The 25,478-nt window shown below is 30.8% G+C and overlaps 1 protein-coding gene across 20 annotated transcripts in view; it reads right to left on the bottom strand.

The window, feature by feature from the left end:
- Positions 1-25,478, bottom strand: part of LOC409711 (kazrin) — a 162,383-nt gene that overhangs the window by 122,430 nt on the left and 14,475 nt on the right. The gene's annotated exons all lie outside the window — the stretch shown is intronic.

The raw sequence follows: 25,478 nt of genomic DNA, 5'->3' as shown, positions 1-25,478 counted from the left end.
GTCACCGCTCTGTTACACGAATTGCAAAATGGAAGATCTCCTTTGTCGAGCAAATACTGATAAAGTCAGTTTCATATACATGCTCTTAATGTTTTAATTCATCTCTCTAAGAATAAGTAATCTTTTCTATAAATTGTTTTGAATAATACAAAAGGAAAATTGTCATAATTTGATGAAAAATAAAATACAATTTTTTGCTGTAGATCATGGATAAACATTGGCCCATATTTTAGCTTAGTTCACGTTAGATGCGGAGGAACGACACTATCTGTACTTACACAGTCTGCGTGCATAATCTACTGGCATTGCTCGACTGACACACAATGTACGCGAGCAATGTCTGTCAGAGAAGATGAGCGGCAGAGGATTAATATCTAATCTATAAAACTTAAACCCAATACGAAAGCGAAGTATTCATTCATGTTAGCGCAAACAATTTCCTTTTGATATAAATTCTGATGGATCATTGATAAAACCAATAAGAATATTATTTATATTCTTATCGATATGATATGATTCATGTACAAGAAATTGATTCATTAAACCAAATTATATTCATCTGCAATTAATTGTAAATATTATTATTTGTTGATGAAACAATTGTTCAAAAAAAACTAAACTACTGGCACAGATCTAAGACAAAAGTAATCAAATACATAATTAATTTACGTTATTAATATTTAAATGATGTTGATTCATTTTTACATATGTAATATTATAAAGAGTCAACATCTCTCCAGTTTATTATTATAATTGGATATAAAATCGTTTAATTATCATTATACAACCAAAAATCAAATTATTTTTCTTACATTTATAACCACACCACACTGCCCCTCAAAAAATTAGAATTGGAGAATAGTTTGGAGAAAATTAGAAATTATCTCGATCCCGTTTGTAACAATTACACAGCGTTAATTGATGCAAATGAGAGGCGTCGAAGGCGATTTATTATAGCGACAGGGCATTAGTTATTCACCGTTTGCGGTGAAACCAGGCCGAACGTCCGTTATCCGTCGTTCCGATTTTACTCTCAGGATCTATCGATCGAAACCGGGCTACGCTTCGATCACGACTCCGGCTGACTTCCACTTAGCTCTTCCTTCGACATACCGATCAAACTGGTTCGACCAGGCGTGCATACACGTTGTGGATATCTTCGTGACGAGCAACCGTGTACGCGATTAGCCACGGATGATAATGCTCGCTGATTTAACGCTGATCCATTTCTTGTGTACTTGTTTATCGATCTGCGTATCGGGAAACTTTGGGTTACTACGTTATTCAGGATGACACGCGTTAAGTAGGCTATAAACCTAGGAGAATCAGATTCTGCCAGTGAAACGAGATTAAGATGAGGATGCGGAGGATGAACAAGATGTTTTTTTTCGTTCGTTCGAACCCTCTTTGGAGAAAATCAATTTGGAATTTTGTTAAGTTATATTCTAGTTTGTAAATGTTAGATAATTTATAGAAAAATATAAATATATTTGTGAATAAGTATTCCAATTTGACCGAGTTGATAATAAAAATATCTAATTGCTGAATTAATGTAATTATTTGTAATTAATTTATAAGAGTATTTAAATCTAAACTGAACTGTTATTACATAATCGTCTTTTTTCTAAGTTTCTTAACGTAATTTTAAATTCGTAAACAGAATATCTCTTAATAGCAGAAAGATTACTGAAAAAGAAAAGCTTCCATTAAAAGTAAAAAATTTTCTCACTTTAATTGCTGAACGTTACCTCGTAAAAATTATCTCGTCAACCGAAAGGAAGCACCTCGAACCAGTTTTTCTCTGCAAACCGCAATACACCGGAAATAAAGCGATTCGAGTACTACTCGCCGTGATCATCGAGAGTCCAGAGATGGGCTCGTATCCTAGTGATACATTGACATATGGAAGGGGCAGGGAAAAATCGAGAGAGAAAGAGGGAATGGGAGGAAAAAGTCGCGAGAAAAGGGTTCGAGTATCCTTTGGTATGCGTTTAACCCCTGAGAAAAAAGACAAAAAAGGGGGAGGGAGAGAAAGAGAAAGAAATTCATCGTGAATCCACTTTTAGAGAAAACGGCTTCGGGGGGTAAGGGAGGTTCAAAAGGCTCGAGTATTGTTTACCCTGACGTGGGGTGGCCTCGGGGAGAGAAAAAAGGAGAGGGAGAGAGAGAAAGGAGAAATTCGACTCGATAAAGGGATGACAAGGAGGGCCTGCCTCGAGTGCCTGACTTTTTCCCTCCCTTCTTCCTATTCCGCGAATGAAAGGCGTGTAAACGAATGAAAATGAGAGGAGGGGGTGGGGGTATTGGACTGTTCCTCGCGATTCTTGTCCGTTTTTCCTGGGGCGACGATCGAGAGACTCCAAGTTAAGATCGATTTACTCGTTCAACGGGTAATTGAAGGTGGAAGGAGATGGATCCGGCGAGTGTTTCTTAAACAGTCGAATGCGTAACGTGTCAATGATGTTCTCTTGCGACGATTGTAAAAGGGAATACTAATATTAATATAATGCAGATCGCGTTTGATATTATTCGAATAATTTAAAAAGATGCTCGCTGATGATCTTCTGCTTAAATCGTTAAAATGGATATGTATATAAATCGAATCGAATTCCTACAGATATACTCTCTAAACTAGCTTTAAACCACAAGAATTTACCTGGCAATCTATCACAGAAACTAACCCAATCCCCGAAAGAACGTAACCATCCAAACTATAACCACTCAAACGTTTCATTTTCGAAATATCAAAACCTCGTCTCGATAATTACATCTCGATCGACCGTGCGAAACTTTCCTCCAAACCCGCCCAATTCCGCGTCCTTCATAGCTCGAAACACGATTTCACCGTTGAACAGGGATCGCCTAACCGCTCGTATCGCCGATCCTCGCGCAGAAAGTTAGAGGGATCCTATCGCCCCATGGTGCTCCCTGTGCCTGGACACAGAAAAGAAGAAAAAAAGAGTAGAAAAAGCACGTACAGAACTATTCACACTGGATCCCGCAACCACCACCACCACCTCCACCACCACCACCAGCATCGGCAAAGCCAACTTCTCTCTCCTCGAGTCACCTCCTCCACTTCTGCATATTACATACAAGCAAACACGGGCACGCAGCGTGTCCATAAAGCGACTCCCACGCAAACGTTTTTCTACGTCTGCACGCGTGGGTGTGCATGGACGAGGAGAGGCGAGGAACGGGGGATATATACACAGGGGTGGTTCACAAACCAGCTAGTAGGGGTAGTTCGGTTTAGGGGCCGCTGTTGGTTCGGCTCCCTCCACAGCTGCACTACCACCACACCGTTTCCCCTCCACCACCGCCACAATCCTGCTCCCGCAGGGGCGGAACTCGATAGACTGAGGGGGATGGGGAGGGTTGCCTGTGGAGCGATCAATACCACGGCGGGTTGCAGGGCGTGCAGGGGTTGCTACGTGGTTGTGGCACGCGCATACGCTGCCATTCCTCGAGTGGGACAAGGAGCGACGATGGAAGCGAGAGAGAGAGAGACGGGACGCTATCCGGGCAACGGTTGGAGGAGAAGGAAGGAGGATCGGACGAGTGTGGAACTGTTGATTCGTGTTTGAAATACTCGGTTCGGTTTTAAAGCGATTTCGCTAGTTTATTAAGGATCGGAGGGATGATATCCTCGCGTGCTGAACCTTTCGAGCTCCTGCTAGGAATCGCTAGTGCCTGGCACTGCCATAATGCTATCGAGAGCGGATTACAGAGAGGGTCGGTCAGGACAACGCTGACGTATGCTCGACTCGTGACACTTCACTCGCATCATTTCACGATTTTCACGAACGTAAATGTTGAAATACGCGTGTTTCGAGTTGATATTTTTAATTGAGTTTGAAAAATTCGAAGACTTTTTTTTACGGGGAAATTTGTCGTTCAACGGATTGGATAAATTGACGATTCTCAAATGTTCTAAGGATTTGGGCATCGATCGATTTTACGGCCTCGTTAACGCTCGACATTTTCGTTAATTAATCCGCACTCGATAAGCTACTTTCGAAAATTGCTCGCATATATATTCAGATTTCCGGACACGTTTATTTACGTCGAAATATTTTTAATTAATCGAGTTACAACTTATGTTAATAACGAAATAAAATATTCGATTCGACATAATTGTATAAATTAAATCATTAATTTATTGATTTTTGGAATTGATAAGTAAATTCAATCGATTTTATTACACTTGAAGTCGAAAAATATCGAAGAAAGTCGATTTTGATTCGAAATTCGTTATATACGTTTTATAAGAAATATTCATTTAATTTCGACAACAAACACGTTTGACGATAAGTTTGATAAGAGCATGGGATATTTTGCGAGGAAAGGGAGAAAGAAGGGATTTTTATCGACGTCAATTTCTGAAACGAGGTGTATCCTTGTTAAGGGGAGACCATTCAAAAGAACGTTCGTGTGTAATGAGACATGTGCCCTTTAGCCGTGCAGCGCATAGAAGTGCAGTACACCCTTGTCAGTATCAATAGACACGTTTTCCCTCTAACAGAGCCACTGTGTTCCTCTTACCTCAATTTTCCTTTGCCTACTACATACTTTTCATTTCAGAATCTTCGTGCGGACAAAGGACGTGAAGTACGTAAAAATTTTATATAACAATTCTCTTATCTCCTTTACAAATAATATCTCAAATAATATCATTATATTGCATACGAAAAAAGTTTGAAATGTAAACCATCGTATGTAGAATTTAAAAATAAAATAAATAAAAATTAGATTGATGAATAATGAATAAAATTACTATTTGATATTTAATTTAATTTAATTTCGAATTAGGAATAAAAATTGGAAAAATATTCGATTTTAAAATAAATTATTTTTTAATATGCGTAGCTTATATTGGATTTAAACTTAACGTGAATGAACTTGTTATAAGTGCAATTCTATGCGCTATAGAGAGGAGAATAAACGTAGCGGTGCAGACACAATAACGAAATTGTCTATAGTCCAACTTAACTTCATTTCAACTTGGAAGTACATTGAACAAATCGTAACAACGACTATTCCCTGCTTATCGAACCGAAATTTCGCTGAAACTTGTCCCGAAAACAAGCTCTTTAATTCCAACCGATTGTCAACTTGAATCAGACAAAACTATGCATGCGCATAATATAATTGTATAACTATACGTAGACAGATCTGCTGTGTAGGATTATTTGAATTCAAGAAGAAATTTAATATTTTCCAACACTTTTATCTAAAAAATATCGAATATTCATTATAAAATACTCCAAAAATTAATTTCAACAAATTTGTGCAATTTTTTGATAATAAATAATTCAGCAATCTTTTCTCATATTTTTCTCTTCTCTTAGATAAAGTAGATATTTAATCTAAAAAAAAAATTTCAATATTTCAATTTGATTGATGTTACAAATTAACATTACGCGATAAATATTTATCAAATTATTTTCCCAATTTAACAATAACTCGTTAAAACTTTTAATAAACGTTCCTCCCTAATCCCTAATTCCACCCTACCAATTTAAACCGACCCACCACGAAACAAGGGATGAAGAAGAAACATCCCCCGTTAAACAAACGTAAACGCGCGCGTAAGGCGAGAAAATGTTGAAACTCGCGGCTCTCGGCCTCGGCCCATGCCGCATAGCACAAGGTGACCATAAAATCGTGGCCATACTGTACCTTCTTTTCACCACGGTGATCCACGCTCAGGTATTAGCTCTAAGCCTCTTTACGAGCCGGGCGCGACAGTGAAAGAACGAGCGAAGAAGGCAAAGCGGGGAACGAGCACGATTCGACACTAACGCGGAAGCAAAGGGAGGGGAAGAAAAAAAGGAGAGAGGAGGGAAGGGAACGCGACGACGAATGGAGAAAGAAGGAGGAAGGAGGAGATGAGTGAGGTCCGCTGAAACGACCTGTAGGGTACGCGGTCCTGGGATACCTGTGGCTCCACGCGACCATCGCGTCGATGCCTTTTTTTCCCCTCTTTCTCTCTTTCGCCCTTTGTCCATCTTTCTTCTTTTTTCCTTCCTTTCGCTACCCTTTCCATCGAACGGCTCCTCTTTCACCGCGTCACACAAGTCGACGCGAGCATTATCGTATAATGCGAATATCGACCGCAGATATTCGAACACGAGTGGTTTTTTGGTTTCGGTGAGAATGGTTTTTCTTTTTTAAATTCTTGTTTTTTGTATATTTGAAAGGCGAGGAAATTTGATCAGAGAAAAATTAATTGTGAAACGCAAAGAGTTGTGTAGCGGAGAAAACTTTGCTCTGGAGGAGGAAATTAAAGTTTCGAATGGGTTTTAAATTTTTTTTTTTTTTAGTATTCTTGAATGCCATTTTCTATATATCTTTCTCTTTTTCTTTTTTAATTTGCAAAAATGATTCGAATGGGCTGTATACCAAAATAATTATAGAATAGATTTTAAATTCTTCTATTTTTTCGATTATATATATTTTTCAAATTTTCAAAAATCATTTAAAATTAAAAAAATTAATATATTTATTAGAGGATATTTGCACATTCTATTTTCTAACAAAGTGTTTTTTTATGAAAATGAATATGAAATATAATATTTAATAAATAGTACATAATGGTATGATATATTTTTTATATTTAATCTCTATATATATATATTTAAATAAAGTTCAATAAAAAAATCTAATTTTGTATCAAAATTGTTTCATAATATAGGCAATAAAAGTATTTTTAAATTTTCAAATTGAAGTTCTTTTTTCTTTTTTCCTTTTTTTTTTTTTTTTTATTATGGTGTGGTGTCGATATTTTTCCGTTCTTTGATCTATTTATAAACGATTGTATACGTATCTATCTAAAAACATTGGACCCGCGCGAATAAATAAACGGATAAATTCAACAATCAAAACATGAAACGTGAAACATGAAAAACTATACATTCGAGATTTATTAATCAAAGTGAAGTATTTACGAGGCACGACTGAAATTTCGTGGTCGCAACAAGAAATTCGATCACTTCATTCATTTTGTTGATTGCGATTGACCAAACTGTTAATATTCTTTCGATCGTGATTGTTAACAAAACAAATGTTGCAAACAATGTCGCGTGATCGAGTTCCTCGTTGTCATTTTAAATTAATGAATAAGAATTATGTTTTTTTTCTACACGTTTCATGTATATAATGTCTAATATAATTGTCCACGAGAGTGTAATGTAATTTCTCAAATCGTACATTAATTTTATATAACATATTTTCGAAGCGAAAATGTAAATTTTTGAGGTAAGTAATATAAATTTAGCAGATATCAGATTAGTAGTACAGCAAAATCGAAATAAGAATTGAATTTTTTATTTATTTGGATCAAAAGATACATGTTAATGATTCATATTACTTGTATTAGAAAATTAAAATTAAAAAATTACATATATAGATGTAAGATAATTAATGAAAATAGATAAAATTTAATAAGAGAAATTGAAAAATTGAAATTATAAAATATGAAAAAGTTTTCAAATCTTGAAACCGTTTCGCTATTTTTGCTATTTTTATGAATTAAAATTTTCGAAACAGAGATAAAAATAATTTACATAAATAACTTTTGAGAATATTCTAACAATATAAATTTATTCTTATTTAACTAATAATAGTTAATAATCCAATTGTAAATTTTATATTTATTTTAAATAATACAATTTTATTATTTCATTACAGTGTGGAGAAAAAAATAAATTTCCTGCGGAAAAAGCCAAAGAAAGAATTTCGAAAGATCGTAAAATCTCAAATTCGAATTTTACAAATTCCAGTTTCGATTCATCTTTAAAAAAGAAAGAACATCGAAACAAAATTTTAAAAACAAAATTATATTATTAATAAAATTTGAAATTTTTAATACGAAATGCAAACACAAAATTTTCATAATGAGAATTATAAATAAAATAATATGAAAACAAAATCGGAAATATTAGATGAATTTCGTAAAAGAGAAAGTAATAGAAGTCCGAAATCGAACTCAATATTTCAAAAGAACAAAGGCCTATCGAGTGCAACGACGACCTCGATATCGCCCATAAATGGGGTAGTTTCCAATCAGGCCGTCTTACGTCGAATTTCCAAGTTTTAATCAGGCTAGATTACGTTTCTATCAATCTGGAAGATCCTCGATGTAAAAAATCGTTTCGAAAAGTTGCATAGAAATTTCATTAAGATCGTATTTCATGGCGAAATGAAGTACAGCAATTAACGATTGTTTCATCGAATATCTAGACAAGGCAAAAGTTATTATTCAAGCTTTTACTATTCAACGGCACAATCAGAAAATTAAAAGCAATTTTTACGTTGTTACGGTATTATAATATTGATCATTAAACTCTATCATAAAGTAATGAAATTCTTTACGAAAATAAAATTTCTAAATTATCTGAGATAAATTTAAAATTATTTTAAACGATATACATCTATAACAGAGAACAAGAAACAAATTTTACTCGAAATTAAAATAAAAGATAACTATTTATTTCGAATTGTTATTTCCAATATTGTTATTTGAAAATATCAATTTGAGATAATAATAATAATATTGAATTTATTTTAAAAGAATGTCAGAATAATCCAAAATAAAAGTTATAACATTGTATCGTGCAAGTAAATATAGCAATTACCCAAATATACAAATTAATTAAACATTGGTAATATTTATTTTTATTTTTTATTCAAATTCTGAACATGTAAAAAAAATTATTTAAAATACTATCTCAAATTACCTAATTATTTTAGCGTTTGTAATTTTCGAACGTGTCCAGGTCTGCTATAATATTATTTTTTTAATCGAAGTAAATATGGTGATAAAAGAAATTACAATTCCGTTACGTGTCAACATCTTTACGAGGGAAAAATTTAATACGGAAAAAAGGAAGTTTGATGAATAACAAAATAGCAGAGGTTAATGGGGCGATAAAGATATACCTTTTTTTCTCTGGGAATTTACTAGCGAAAAGAAAAATGAAATTTTTTTACTACGGTTGAATTATTAATACTAATTAATTTCTACAACAAGCGGATGAAAGTAGTTTCATCACGCATTCATTATTCTTCTTTTCGAATTTATGAAGTTTTAATAACGTCAAAGTTGTCACATTCTTTATGCAAATTGAACCATTTTTTTATGGACGATTTTAACGACCAAAAGCTTAATTATATCGACGATAAAACGAAGATTTTAAAAATTAGGAGAAAGACATTATGTATAATATATTCAATAAAGTAAACATTTTACTTTATTGTAAATTAATTTTTATTATTATTTTCTTAATTTCTTTATTTTTATTTATATCGTTATTTTCTTATATTTATACAGCAATATGAAAAATTATATTTTTGATTTACAAACATTTACATGTATTTAAAAAATTCAAAAACATTCGTGATATTTTTTTATGAATATTATTAATTTTGACATTGAAAAACAAAAATTAATTTCTTCAGTTTCATATGAAATAAAAAATTTATATCGCAATATTATTTATATATTGTGACATTGGAATCTAAAATATCTATCCTTATTCCTTAACCACTCAGAGATAAAAATTTTCTGATTTTTATAATAAAAAATATGCATATCAAATTTGCTCTTCTTTTCCATGTATTGCCATTTTGTAGCCCAAATATCATTTTCATTTTTATTCATTTTTCATACCATGTAATAAAATATTCATACCAATATCACGAGCTTTATCCAAACTTCCAAAATTTTAAATTCTCAAATTTATTCCAGATTCATCTTAAATTTAAAATCGTGATTCTGAAAATTACATGAAAAATTTAAAATTCTCATTTCAAAAATTTTACACTCTCAACTTCGTCCAAAAAATTCACTTTAAATTGTAATTTAAAATAGTAATTCTCTGAAAATTACTTTAAAATTTAAAATTTAAAATTCTCATTTTATGCGAAACAAAATCATAGAAATTTGCAAGCAAACGCTACTTTGACTAAGAAACTCGAGGATTCTTAGTCGAAATACTTTCTGATCTCGACTAAGTTCTGGTCTCGACTTTAGAAACAGACAGGGTCAATTATCGTGCAATTTATAACATCCTTTGAGAGCAACATCAATGCATAGCACTGTGAATCGAAGCATGTGCTTGCGGAAAGCCTTCGAATAACATCGTGGATGCATATGTGATCGGGCTGAGTGCATCTTTCGGTCCCTCGCCTCGAACGAACCAACACTGGTCTGACTGGAAACACATTTTCCCGATCGAGATTTCCACCAGTCATCCACCATCTTAAATATTTGCACGCGTTCGAATATGAGCATTTTAAAGAGTTCTTCTGATCTCTCGAAATATTTCTGTATTTCGATGATTTTTGATTAACAGAGTAAAAAAATGAAAGATCGATTACAATATATTTTGAATTTCCTTTAAAACAATTACTTCTAATAATTGTTTCATATTTGTAATATAATTATTTTATATAATAATTTTTTGATATAATATCAGTCAAAATTCAAAAATTTCAATATCATCAAGATATCATACGAGAATTTAGAATTTACTTGGTCGAGCTTTTATAATCATTTCTTAAAATTTGTTCCATGCAAAAAATTGAATCTTTGTATAATGTAAAAGCTAATATTGAACGAATGAATTTATTCATTAATAATTTTTTAAATTATACAATTAAATTAAAAATAAACTTACTGTATATATGCAATTTATTCACACTTTTTAAATCATATTTTAGTTAATACTTACTTATAAAAAATTTAAGTAAACACATATAATATGTATGAAATATTTAAAATAATGATTATGATATTTAATGAATAAATAAAAATATAAATCATCATTTTTTTCTAGTATCTTAATGAGATTGTTTCAATAGAGAAGATCCAAAATAAAATTATAATTGTAAAAATTAGATGTGACTTATCAAATTTTTCTTTTATTAATAGAATATATTAAATTCTTCTTTACACAAAAATAGAAGCTTTCTCACTCATCAAAATTAAATTATCGATATCCGCGAGTAAGTTTTTCTTTTTTAAAAATTGATAAAATATATTTACATGGATCGATAAAAGGAAAACGATAAATTCGTAAAAAGGAAAAAAAAAAAAAGAAAATATATCTCTTCCGTGAAAACTGGGTTACGAAATTCGCACGATGAAGATCGGACAAAAGACAGAGCGTTCGATAAATTAATATCGAGTAATTAGTTTGAAACTCGTAATTAATAACTTAACTCTCGGCCCATCGGATCTAGGTCACCGTTGATGCAATTACATTTAATTTCGTTACAAGTTCGGGAACATTAACGCTTCGCCTAACGTGCACTCGGGAGAGTAAGCGGCAATCGTTCGCAATCGGTTGAAATCTTCGATTCCTCTACCGCGATAAAACCTCTTTAACGATTAATAATTTCAACGTCTTGTAATTTCATACGTTCGACACCGTCACGTGAGTCACGAATAATAATACTACGATACAACTTTCGTTATGCAATATATTCTAACGTATCGATGTTTTGTATCGACCAATTATCCGCACATTAATTTCTTACTTACTTACTACTTCGTGATATAATAGATATCTTTATATCTTCCAATACAGTACCGAAAGTAAAATTCAATTTATTTAAATCATATATCGAAATATATTTATAATGTGTCGATCATTGAAACATAAAATGTTTTAATAAAAATCGAACATTTTGATTATATATACAACATATTGAAATACTTATTTCAATGTAAATACTAATTTCAATATCTCAAATAGATATCTTACTTGAATATATATATATATATATATATATATATATATATATATATATATACAATGTGTCAATTGAAATTGAAATTAAAAATTCCTCACGATATTGGAAAATTTACTAGTATTAAAACAAAAGAAAAGAACAAAATTATTTGCAAGATGAATATATATATATATATATATATATATATATATATATATATTTCCTTGTACATTCGCGCAATTTAGCCAACTGTGGTATACTTAATATAAAACGAATACAAATTCAAAAATCGAAAACTCTAAAATATCCTCCCCCCAACAATTTCAATTCTGGAATATCCACAATTCCCCTTTACCAGTTTTGTTTGATAAGAAAACAAAACAAATGAAAAACGCACGGCGGGGAGGAGGAGGAATACATATTCACATATCGCGCACGATGAATAAATAAAACGACGATCTGAAATTTCGTTGCGTTTCGAAATTATCCGGTGTACACGTGCACCATGCCCATACACACGCATCTTGCGCGCATCAAGCGGGGACGGATGGACGGGCAAGAAATTAATTACTTTTTTGCGCCGGCGACCACGGATCCGCTCGCGTGTCGTTTTACAGTCGGCGATCAAAAACCGCCGAAAAACCGTCCGCATCTCTCTTTATTCGACCATCGAAATTACGGTGTGCTCTATCCGGGCACAAAAATTCACCGCACCTCTCCCTCCTCCTCCCCTCCCCCAATCCTTGCCGCGATTAAGTCAGCCGATGCGCTTTGACATTCGAGCACACTGCCAATAAACTTGATCCTTCGTTCGATACAGGCTTCCGTTTTACAGGTATTTTACGATTTTTTCTTTTTTTTTTTTTTTTACGATAACAATATCCGATCGTTACTTTAATTTTTGAAATGGATTTTCCTTTCTTTCTTTTTAATACATTATATCTGAAACTTTAGTACTTTTGATACTTTTTATCCAAGATGATATTAAAAATATGTATTTTTATTTTATTAAATTATTTTATTATATTATATATTGGATGAATTCAATCGAAAATATTAAAAAGATAAATAAAGATTGAGAAGAAAAAATTAATTTTTAACTTGAACACAATCTATATACGTATAAATCAATTTGTCCCTATGCCTAGTTTCTTTTCACGAGGAAGAAAATTAGCTCCCGGGTTTAACAAAGATTTACGTAAAAGTAAAACGATTCTTAGGTAAAAGCACCTGCCGTGATGCCCGGTAGTATCCTACGAACCAATTTATCCAGGTGGAAGGTCGGCGATCATCTTGGCTCGCGTGCATCAGCCGTTCATGATGCACACGGTGCAAACGTATAAGCCGAGAGAGTGCAGGATGACTGCATCCCCCGCACGAAACGTAAACGAAACTTAAATGAATACCTAAATTCCCCGAGTCACGCGAAACAGTGGATCGTTCGGGGCTGAGCATTGACTTTTAGTTTCAACTCGACGTTTTTAGATAATTTTATCGTTCGTTAACTTTTATTTTATTGTTTAGGGAAAATTATTGTAATTTTTCTTTCTTTCTTCACGATTTATTATTTTTTGTTGAAAGTTTAAAGTTTGTTATGTTATTTCAAGGAAATTTTGTAATTTGAATAACATTTTTTTCGAACAGATTATTTTTGAAATGGATTTTATTTTGGTTGAATAATTTTATATATAATAGATCTTGAAAGCAAAGAATTTTATTCGTTCAAAATATGTGAATCGAAGCAACGATGCTTTCAAAATTAAAAGTCAATTGTATTAATTTTGAATAGTATAAAATGTATGAAAATGATTTGAATATTAAATTGCTCTCAAATTTTGTTGCTTTCAAGGAAGTTTCGTTAGAAATTCTGACTATGAAATATGGAAATAGATTGCACAGTATATATTCTGAATGTTAATTATTCAGAAGAATTTTAATAACGAATGAATTTTCATCTGAGAGAGGCAAGGGTTAAGTGATAAATTTTCCTAATCATTAAATTTTTAAATCTAATCTTTAATTAATCTTTAAAGAATGGAAGATAAAATTAAACTATTCAACTTAAAAACCTCTGTTTTATTTATTAATTGTACAAATAGCCAAACTAATAAATTTTTTTAAATATTATTTTATCCTATATATACCCTAAATCGAATATAATGAAAAATAACAATTTCTTTTGTAAAAATTCGATACCAAATTATTCTAAAAACAACATCGAAAAATATTCTTCGAAACAACGACCAAAAGATATATCGAAATATAATTTCAATCTACACTTCATCAACTTCAATACCCTTTCGTCGGCTACAATCATTTAGATGATTAATCCCTTCACCGGCTTTATCATCCTAATTGTCGATCCTCGCTACCGTGTCTCATAATTTAGATACAAAATGCCATTGTCTCGTGTATGACGTAATCGTTATCTTTTAAGAACGAAAGGGTTAAGGGCGGTGATTACGCCTGGCAGGAACAACGCTGATAGATCGTATGTCCCAAGGGTGTAAAACACTCCCTCCTCAAGAGGAGTGCAAGTACCTTCAACGGGTGAACAAGCATGATGCTGCAGCAAGTATAAAGCGCTATCTAGATTCGCCATCCCTTTAATTACACCCTCTGGTTCGAGGTGGCCTTTTTTATTCTTCCCTTCGAAAAAAGAAGGGGAGGATATTAGGGGCTCCTAAATCTCGTATCACACGTATGATTTTTATATTTTTCGAAATGTATCTAATTCGAAACAGATCGAAAATTTTCGAATATTTTAATCATTTCTGACGTGTTCTTTTTTAATGTAAAATATTAATTTTAACCAGAATTTGAATTTTTAGAATTTGGATAGTCAAATTCAAAATCTCTTACCTTTTTAAAAATATTTTAAAAATATCTCGTGAAAAATTTTCGACAAATAAATGTGATAAAAGATATTATAGATATTAATAAAGTTAATTTCTGATTATTTAGATACATTTAATCATTTATTATAAATACATGAATTTGAAATTCATTGTTCAAATTGATTTCAATTTGAAATCGCTCCCAATTAACATATTGTAATTCGACAGCACAGTATTAATTAATTAATTAAATGCTCTTAAAGCTAATTGCCGTTTTAAGACATTAACCTGTAATTAATAAATATTCTTTACGAAGATAAAGTGTTATCCTGCAAAGATATTATTCTATCTGCATTCGCCATATTTATTATATTCCATTTCCTATTATAAAATCCTACAACAGGAATGATGATATAATACAGGATTAATATACAAATTGTGGAGAGAAGGAATGCCCCTGTCACCGACAGGATCGAAATGGATGCAATTGAGAAAATTGCCGGGATATCGATTCCACCCTCGTATCAGCAGGGGATGCTGGATGCGAAATGCAAAGTTAACGCGGAGGAATCTTCCGGTCTAACGCCGGCTGACGTGGTTGCATGCCACCAAAATAAATTTTCGCGTTACCTGCCAGATATTGCGACGTTATTGCAGATTTTTCGGAAGGAATACGTGGATTATTGAAATTCCATCGATACAAATGCCCCTTTATTTTTAGGTTATTTGCTATTTATTTCATTTTTAGATTTAGATTAAAAGGATGATAACAAAATTTTTGTTTTTATTTTTAAATTCATTCTAGAATATTCAGTGTTGAGTTAAATGTTCCATTTAATATTTTATTATCGATGATAATAAAATATGTATAAAAAAAATCTTTATATAAGAAAATTCGTTTTTGGAGAATCTGATTTTAATGAAAATATGTGTATACGTACAATATAAAAGATTGTGCATACACCAATTTGTTTCTCAATGGAAAATCTATTTGAGTGTGTAAAATCAGTTTTATATTTTTCATATTTTATATACAAATTTTCCTAGAATTATTTTTATAACAGGATAAAATGGAGCATTGAAATCTAATTAGTATTACGAGGATAATACTTAATACTTTAAGGTTTGATTTTCAAGTGACTCAAAATAATATTCCATATAAACAAAAGAATTATATTCATACATAACTCGTTATAGTCTAATCATACTCATAATATTTCATTAACGTAATATATTTTTCTTGTTCAGAAAGAAAATATTAACAAGAAATATTGTAAAAATACTAACGTTTAATTAATTTGCAATTTTGATAATGGGACGGATAGATTAGCAACAGTCCATCACTAGTGCAATATGTCAAGAGCATCGTACAGATCCTCTGCAATTAATACTTTATACTTTAAGGTTTGATTTTCAAGTAACTCAAAATAATATTCCATATGAAAAGAATTATATTCATATATAACTCGTTATACTCTACGTAATCATAATATTTCATTAACGTAATATATAATTTTTCTTCTTTAGAAAGTTATTAACAAGAAATACTAAATTAATTAATTTGCAATTTTGGTAATGGGACGGATAGATTAGCAACAGTCCATCACTGATGCAATATGTCAAAAGCATCGTACAGATCCTCTGCAATTAATACTTTATACTTTAAGGTTTGATTTTCAAGTAACTCAAAATAATATTCCATATGAAAAGAATTATATTCATATATAACTCGTTATAGTTTAATCGTAATCATAATATTTCATTAATGTAATATATAATTCTTCTTCTTTAGAAAGTTATTAAGAAGAAATACTAACGTTTAATTAATTTGCAATTTTGGTAATGGGACGGATAGATTAGCAACAGTCCATCACTGGTGCAATATGTTAAGAGCAATCGACCATCGTACAGATCCTCTGCAAACTTTCTTCCATTCCGTTATCACCGCTATTCCATCGGAAAACTTTGGCAATTCACTGGATTTATCATCGAATCCCTATTCTTATTCTTACCCCAACTGACTTTAAAATTTACTATCGCGATCGTCTCCCTTAAATAATCCCCCAAGATGTTTCGTCTTGATTTCGTTTGAATATCGATCTTCTTCTCGCCAGATTTATCAACGAACGGAAACTTGATAAGAAGATAGTACCCCTCTGTCTCTGTCAATTATTTTTACGAGTTATTAACTCTCCCCTCGACTACCGATAATTCAACGTCTAACATTAAAGAAATCTCTTTCTAAAATTCTATATCTTGGAAAATAATTTATCGATCTCCTCATTTTTCTACTTTACTTAGAATAAGTGAAGAAAATATTTTTGTAAATATTTTATTCGTAATTACGAGGAGAACTTAATCACTTGACGCACGATTAATAACGAATAAACAAAGAAAGCAATTAAGCACGATTTTCAAATATTCCGTAAATTTTTTCCGCGTTTGTCATATCAATTCTACGAAAGTCGTCGCAAACGTGTATTTGACAGATCGAGATCAAGCTTTTAAAAATTCGCGAAACAACGATGAGAATTCTCACGAATTCTGCCCGTTATCGAAAATTCATCAACGAACCGATGCGAAATTCCCAATATTTTTCCTCCTCGCTCTATCGCATACTCATTAAATCTTATCACAGATCGTTGAATTCGTATCGGCAGCTGTATCTAATCGTACTGCATAAAAAATATCACAGATATCAATCAGGAAAGATATGATATTGTCATTGTAAATTAAGAAATTTTATTCTGATTATCGTGTTATAAATAAAAACTTTTACTTTCTTCTTCTTTTTCGAAAATCTATCTTCCATCTACTTTCTTATCTACTTTCGATAAAAATGCTAATTTAATATAAAAGTATAAAAATATTCTTTAAATAAGATTTTAATTAAAATTGGCCTAAACAATTTGAACAGAAGAATCAGTTCAATGTATAAAAATTAATTTTTAAAAATTGCTATTATATCTTATAAAGAAAGAAAAAAGAAAATTTGTATCCGAGTCTACAAATTTCTACGAATAGCAATATTTCTTTACACTCTGTCTAAATAATTTCTAAAATTTCAAAAGAAAGAGAGAAAATATTCAAATCGTTTGCAATTTTAGAAAAAAATTAAAAAAAAACACTTTTATCAATTACCTTGTATTCCTTGTTCAAAACAACATTCGTTCCTAATTCGGTACGGAATCACTCGCCACTGTAATTAACCCGAAACTCACCATTACAAATGAGCGGGATATTCGTGGAACAAATGGGACCGACACGGTCCGATGCGCTTCTGATTTACGGGGCCGCTTAACGCACGATTAGCGGGCGCATGAAACATCAGAGAGAGGATGCCGTTTCAACAATGATAGGAAAACAATTGGGTACAATTCGAAGACTATTCGATCGGGTGTGGGATCGAGATCGTCCGTTCAATAGAAGCCGCGAAAATCCGTCCGGTGAAGAGGGGGGGAGGGGTTGAAACGCTGCGGTGGCCGATCGACCGAGAAGGGTAGTTATTTTCGACGCACCGCGTGGTGTAGACTCGATTTCAGGGGGTTCATTGGCGAAATGAACGTGATCCGTGTAAACGCGGCCCAGGGGGTGAAGAAACTGTTCAATCTGTCGGCGACCCCGTAATTATCGAAGGGTGTTCCGTGTTGAGGGTGGAATCGAGTATCGGTATGGGTTAAAAGTAAATTGAAACCGTGGATTAAAATTTTTTTACTTAACTTTCGAAAATATTTATTTTAAAATAGTGAGTAAAGTGGCATTTTATTTTTTTCATAATTAATACGAATGAATGAAATGATTCCTTTTCCCTCTTTTTGTAAACGATGATAAGATGAATACAAATAAAATTATGGAGTATATATAATATTATATTTATGTAATTTAGTTTATGAGGCAAAAATATGAATTAATAGAAGAAATCTATTTTTTTTTCCTTATCTATGTTATAATATATATGCTATATTTTATTATAAAAAGATAACGAAAATTAAATCTCTGATTCTTCAAAAGAAAATCTGAGAGTATATTTCGTTTAATTTTTATTTTTCTCATTTTTTTCAAAATATTCTTCTTCTTTTCTGAAGTAGAAATTGTTCGATAAACAGATAATTACAAACTTACGTTTGTAATTACGTCATTACGTTTCATAAGCATAATTTCAAGAATGAATACTCAAATCCAGGAAATAAAAGCGGAACATTTCACAAACAAGCTATTGAATTTCCCAATCGATGACCAAGAAATCAACTTACTTTTCGCCACGTAGAGCCAATTGAGTATCAAGCCGTAAATTCACCTCTGGCCAAGTTTAAAAAGCATTCTGCGCCATTGGCACGATTCTCAATGAGGAAAGCTGCGTTTCTCCGGAATGATCGATCCGCGAATCGTTAATTGGATAGACCAGAGAATAGCCCGAGAGAACTCTTGATCCAACTTTGGAGAGATCGTTCGATAGGAAAAAGCAGACCGGTTTTACGATTCGAGGAAGGGACAAGGATTGTGATCTGTGAAGAACACTGTCAAATAATTGTTTATGGAAAATATCCCACGACACGATCGAATAAAATCAATTATCTCTTCACTGTCGCTTCGAAAAATAAAGATATACATTCTTTTCTGTTAAAAAAATATTTTTGAGCTTTTTTCACGTACGTTGTTTGTCATTAGTTTGTTTGGAAAATTATCGAAATGCAAAGATAAATATTTTATCTTTAAATAATTGATGCAAATATTGAATTTAGAATTCAAGAAGTAGTAAAAAATTGAAAGAAAAAAAAGATGAAAGTTGAAAATTGTTGTTGATAATTATAAACGTCTTATATTTTTCAAATTTTTTTGTTTGTTGAGAAATAAAACGATTTATTTAAAAAAATCTTAAAATTAAAACCTTATAATTCATGATTTAATGAAAGTAAAGAAAAATGTATAAATATATTTTCAATAATTGAAAAGTAATTCTGAAATTCATTTGTATAATTATTTTTCTTGCTATAAAAATAATGCAATATATAAATCATTAAGAATACAAATCTAACAACGATAAAGATATGCATAATTCATATTTCAACTTTGATTAAAAATTATACGAAATTCTAACTAGAAAATTTTTCCCAAAAATAAATACTACAAAATATATAAATATATTCTATCTATTAAAAAAAAAAAAAAACCACTAAGTCACTTTCATTATTACAAGACTTAAACGCACACAATGATTAAATATAAAGAAAAAAAAATTCCAGACTCCACGAAAATTCCGGATATTATTTCATTCTCCCATCCATCCAAACTCCTATTACGTAATCTCGTTCCTCGTTAACGGGGTTCAAGAGGAGGGGAAAGGAAAAATTGCAACTTTTCGCAACCCTCAAACCGTGCAGCCTCCACCCTGTGACAAGAAAATATTTTCTCTATCCGGCTTGTAAACACGGAGCAAGATTAACCCGTGGGTCTCTCGGTTCAAGGGTAACTTTTGGAGGATTGTTGGCACGGTAGAGAGGACGACGACGAGTGAATCAATGGAGGTTGATTGGCCTGGTCGACCTTCCACGAGGTTGGCCGATTACATGGTCCATCGTATAACTACAGGCCACAATGACACCCGTGATTTTCGACTTGAACGGAAGGGTGGCGGGGTGCACGTGCGTGGTGGCCGGCTTTTTCAAGGGCCGAAAAGCCCTTTAGATATGTATATATGTATACATATATGTATACACCACCGAATCTCTGTGTGTGCGCAGCGATAAAATCTCGCGTTGGAACAACCCCCTCGTCAAGGGAATGCTAATTCGTTTTGTAACGAAGAATTCGGTTCAGGTGTACGCGCACCTCATTCGATTACAGTTCGTTGCTATCATTGAATTTGTGGGGATTCAATCTGCCAGTCTTTCCGCCATATACGGATTCCTGATTCACCTGTTTCGAGTTCCGGTATTTCTATCGATAGCCCCCTGTCTATCTCGTAAAATTTTTCCTCTTCTTGTTGTTGTTAGATGTTTGTTCTTAGATTATTTCTTTCATATAGAATTTTATCTTAGAGGATACACATGTTATTTGCGATATTTTTATTTTTTTTTTTTTTTTTTTGCGTTATTTTTTCAATTATGGTAAAATTATTAGATCGTTATGCTCATTGTGAAGGGAAGTTGTTCTTATTTTTTTAATTTCGGCTGGTTTTGTACAATCTGGACGCGAAATACACAATCGATGATTTGTCTTAAATTTTTATCGCTATAAAATAATATTTTTATGAGCTATAAAACGATTTTATACTTTTACTGGATCGATTTATTGCAGTTGCGAGTGCAATCTTGGAAAAATATTTAAATAAAACGTGTAAAACTATAATTGCATGATTTCTATAAAACTTTTTTCATTGTTTATTTTTATCATTCTATCTTTTAAAAATTGTTATTATAAAATTATTTAATTCTTAATTATTGTTTTTTTAATGGACATAACATAATTTAAATGAAAAGAAATTCCACTTTTTGAAAAGTAAAAAGTGATTAACTTACATATTTTGAAAATAATGTATTTTGTAGAGGAATTCAATCATTATCAAAAATAACAAGAATTAATATTAATTAACTGAATTATTTTTTGTAAACGAAAAGAATCACACAATCTCTTTCAAAATTATTGCCTAATCTAATAATTTACTTATATTTCAATTTAAATAATCTTATTATCACCACAAAAATTAAATTAAATAAAATTTTATACAACGACAATTTTCATCAAACAAAGTGCAACTTCGATGAAATATTGATGATCCCGAGAATCGCGTTGAAAAATTTTTTCGCGAAATAAGACCAAATTTCGAAAATGAATGGCGCAAACTTCTGAATGAATTATTAAACATTCCATCAAAGATCGTATTATTAAAAATTTGAACACAAGGTTATCGTACTTACGAGACCAATATCCCATTTTGATCTAACGATGTAATATATGTACATACACGATGTTTTAGCTGAAACTAAGTACCTCAACGCTTGTTACCACATGCTTCGTGGTAATAGATGACCGCTCGTTTTGTGGTAACCCATTAAACTCTACACGATAATGAAATCACTTCCCGCTGCATCGTATCGTATCAAACAGAAGAATGCATAAATGTTCCGCGTAGATAAAAAAGATGTATTATATTAACAAGAAATGTCGAGCAATATATAATTTATATTAATGCGTTTTATACGTTTTCTTGATAAATCGATAATACGTAGAGAGAAGAAGATTGACAGGGAGAAAGAATTGTTCTTCAGAATTGAGAAAAAACACGTATTCGTATATAGTTCAATTCTTGACAATGACCTAATTTAGACACGATATATCGATTCTCGATATGGGTTGGTGTCTTCAAGGTACAAATATAGCTTTTAGATATATTCAATAATGTTTATTCGGGGTACGCGTATTTTATTAACACCATATAATTAATTTGAAAGTTTATATACTCATTTATCTATTTATAATTTAAACATATCGTATAATATTAAATTATCCTATTTTATTAGGCAATAAAAACTGTTAATGAAACTGTTAACTGTTTGTTAAGTTTAAATTTTTCACATCAATAATAAATTGTTTATTACTATAATTTCATCCGTTATAACTGTTACTAATTTTTGTATTTGATGAAATAAATTTTATAATTAATGAAACAGTACTCAAGCTCAGAGTTATTCATTTCGAGGTTCGAGTTAATATCTATTAAATATTATTCCGCGTTACTTAAATATTAAATTTTTAATGCTTTTTTTTTTTTTTTTTTTCTTTTACATTTGTGAAATCAGCTATTTCATATCCGATAATTCAACAACCGTAGAACATTAATTAAAAAAATTAACTTATTCTAATTATTCTAATTATCAATTAATATAAAAACATATAGAGAATCTATACAATTTTTAATTACAATTAAACGCATAATATTACACGATAATGAATCAATCCAATTCTTTATTTTTTTTTATTCTACACAACATCCTACGAGCAATTTTGACTATATCGATTAATGAAACATTACATTAAAATTGCATTAAAAAATTACCTCATTCCACATATCAAATATCTTTGCAATTCTTTTTAAAAAGATTAAATATATTAATTGGATTATTATAAGAGGAAATTCGTGGAATAAAAAGGGGGCGCGCGTCGATAAAATTTTATGGCAGAAAATTTCACGTTTAGAATTACAGAAGACCGCTTATTCTTGTTCGTGGAATTACACGGAAGAGTGAAAGCGGTCTTGAACGATGAATTTCAAGACGTGTAACGTAAAACCGTGAAAAATTCGCCCGTGCGGGCAGTGGCCACTTTCCACACACCGGAAACCTTTCATTGCCGACAATTCAGACAATTCGTCGGTGACAGGTCGGATTTGTTGCGGACCGTTTATAATTCCTGGTGTTAGCGCACAATTTGGTGACGTAATTGAATTTTCATATTATCATTATCATGCGTCACGTGACGCTCGCTTTCCGATTTAGATGACCCAAAAAATTCGCTTTAACCGATTATCACTATCTGGTTCAAGTGAAACTTCGTTGTAACATAACCTATATTTTGAAATAAATAAACGAAACGAGCATTGTAACTAATGAAATGAAGAAACAGATTTGTCAGATTTGTCATTAAATTTTAAGAGTTTAGATGATTCAAAAAATTGTCTTGTAATATTATAAAATAATCTGTATTTTGAATCTAACCTAACCTATATCGTGATTCTTGAAAAGAAGAGAGTTTTTTTGACAATTTGGAAATTTTGTTTTGGAATTTTTTTCTGTAATAAGAATATAATTTGTTTATTATAATTTTAAAGTTTCTTTATTTATGTTTATTTCTTTATTTATGTTTATTAAGAAAAAAATCTGAGAAGAATTATTTAATCGTTCTTATTATATCTAACAATGGAATTGGCAACATTTTATTATATATGGGTTTTGAATGAGCAGCGATTAAAATTACAAAATTAATAGATATGATGAAAATAATTATATATGTATAATTACGTTTCTATTTTAATGAAAGTTAATATTGATTCTGTCAAGAACACTTGTACATTTTGAATTGCAAAAACAAATAATCTGAAACCTGTTAATTTGACTAGTTAATTGTAATAATAATGTTAATTATACTATATTTTCTACTTTTCTCTCTATTATAATTTATTATTTTTCATAAAGAAAGAAATATGAAATTCCATTAATGGTTTTTAAAAAATTTTGCATTCTTAAGCCTTCTTTCTCAGCAATTATGGATTAATATTATTAATAAAATTTTGCAAAATTTCACAAATTACAAGTTATTTAATTAATCCATATTATTAATATGAAATTATAGAAACTACAAAAATCTATGATCCATAATGTGTTTGATGTGTTAAATTATAATGAAATCGTACTCTTTAGAGAATGCGTATTATTTTTCATAGAAATTTAAAATTTAAAATAACGTTTTTTCATCCATTTAATATTTTCATATTTTGCTCCAACCTAGTAACCCTATCCGTTTCCATTTCCATGAAATTATTATACTTCCGTGAACGATTCCGATGTAAATATTCATATTGAAATACAGAGAGATTTTGTTTTGGCTGTTAGCTTTGATATTTTTGATAGAAGGAATAAATACAGTAATATAAATAACAGCAATAAATAAATTCTGTATAAAGGATATATGCACACATAATATGAAACATATTATAAGGATAATAAAACATTCCGATAATGGAATATTCGGCTGATAAAGAGTTCGAATAATGGATGGTTGTAATGATATTTGAGATCTGATTTTACATTTGTTTTTTCGTGCAACTCGAAATATTACGTTTCGCTTTTCCTCTAACAAAAACATTTATATTATTATTAATACGAAATGAAGCTTATTACCTTATCTTATCACAAAAACTATACGATGCAATGACAATTATATCATGTACAAAAAACAAAAAGAATTTGATGAAACTTTAAAATATAATGAAAAAAAAAAACACATTTAAATAATCAGCGATGAAATTATTAGATTCTAAAGTAATAATTAAATGTTTTATTAAATATTATTCGTTTGTATCAATTTAAAATTAGCTTAAAATTATTGAATTATAAATAAATTATTATTGTATTATTATTATTATACTTGTTATATTTATTTTCTCCTACAAATTCTAATTGCAATAATTATAAATCTTGTTATCTTTTATCTTGATCTTGTTTTTTAATAAGAATACACAAAGTGTGTACAAAAATTATAGAATATTTTTTATTTTCTTATATTACAGCAATTTTTTCTATTGGGCCAAATAATGTAATTAATAACATTCTCCATTGTTAATTCAAATTTTATATCCAGCAAATTTTAATGAAAATTTGCTCTTAATTATCATCACAAATAAAACAACTTATTAATTGTTAATTTAAAAAAAATTAAGATAAAATTAAAATGAAAATAGCACACTATATACATATATAATATATCTTTATCTTCATCTCCAAAAATCTTTTACTCATTTTTCATTTATTTTTTCAAAAGATTGTGTAAAGCATTCCGTTTTAACGACGACTAAAAAACAAGTATTCACTAAAATTATCGCCGCACATAACCTATGAATCGTGTAATCGTAAAATTTGAAGTAATAATAGGGAACACTATCAGTAACACGGCCTAATAGAAAAGAATAGGTATAGAATATTATCGATATCGGAAAACAAAAAACATTCCATAAACTTTTTGTCTCGTATCTCGTATTCTTTTTCCCAGTCAAATTCTTTCTCATAAAACAAAACGTTCCAACGTATCGTTTAACCTTTTCTTAACGAACGAGACGAATTTCTTTTTCTCGCCAATGAACATTAATTCAATAAAATTACAATATTCGAATCCAATTTTCAAAATCCA

This window comes from Apis mellifera, linkage group LG14, assembly GCF_003254395.2.
Source record: "Apis mellifera strain DH4 linkage group LG14, Amel_HAv3.1, whole genome shotgun sequence".
NCBI classification, from domain to species: Eukaryota; Metazoa; Arthropoda; class Insecta; order Hymenoptera; family Apidae; genus Apis; species Apis mellifera.
Note: the sequence above shows the minus strand (reverse complement) of the source record. Positions and strands in the feature narration are given on the sequence as shown.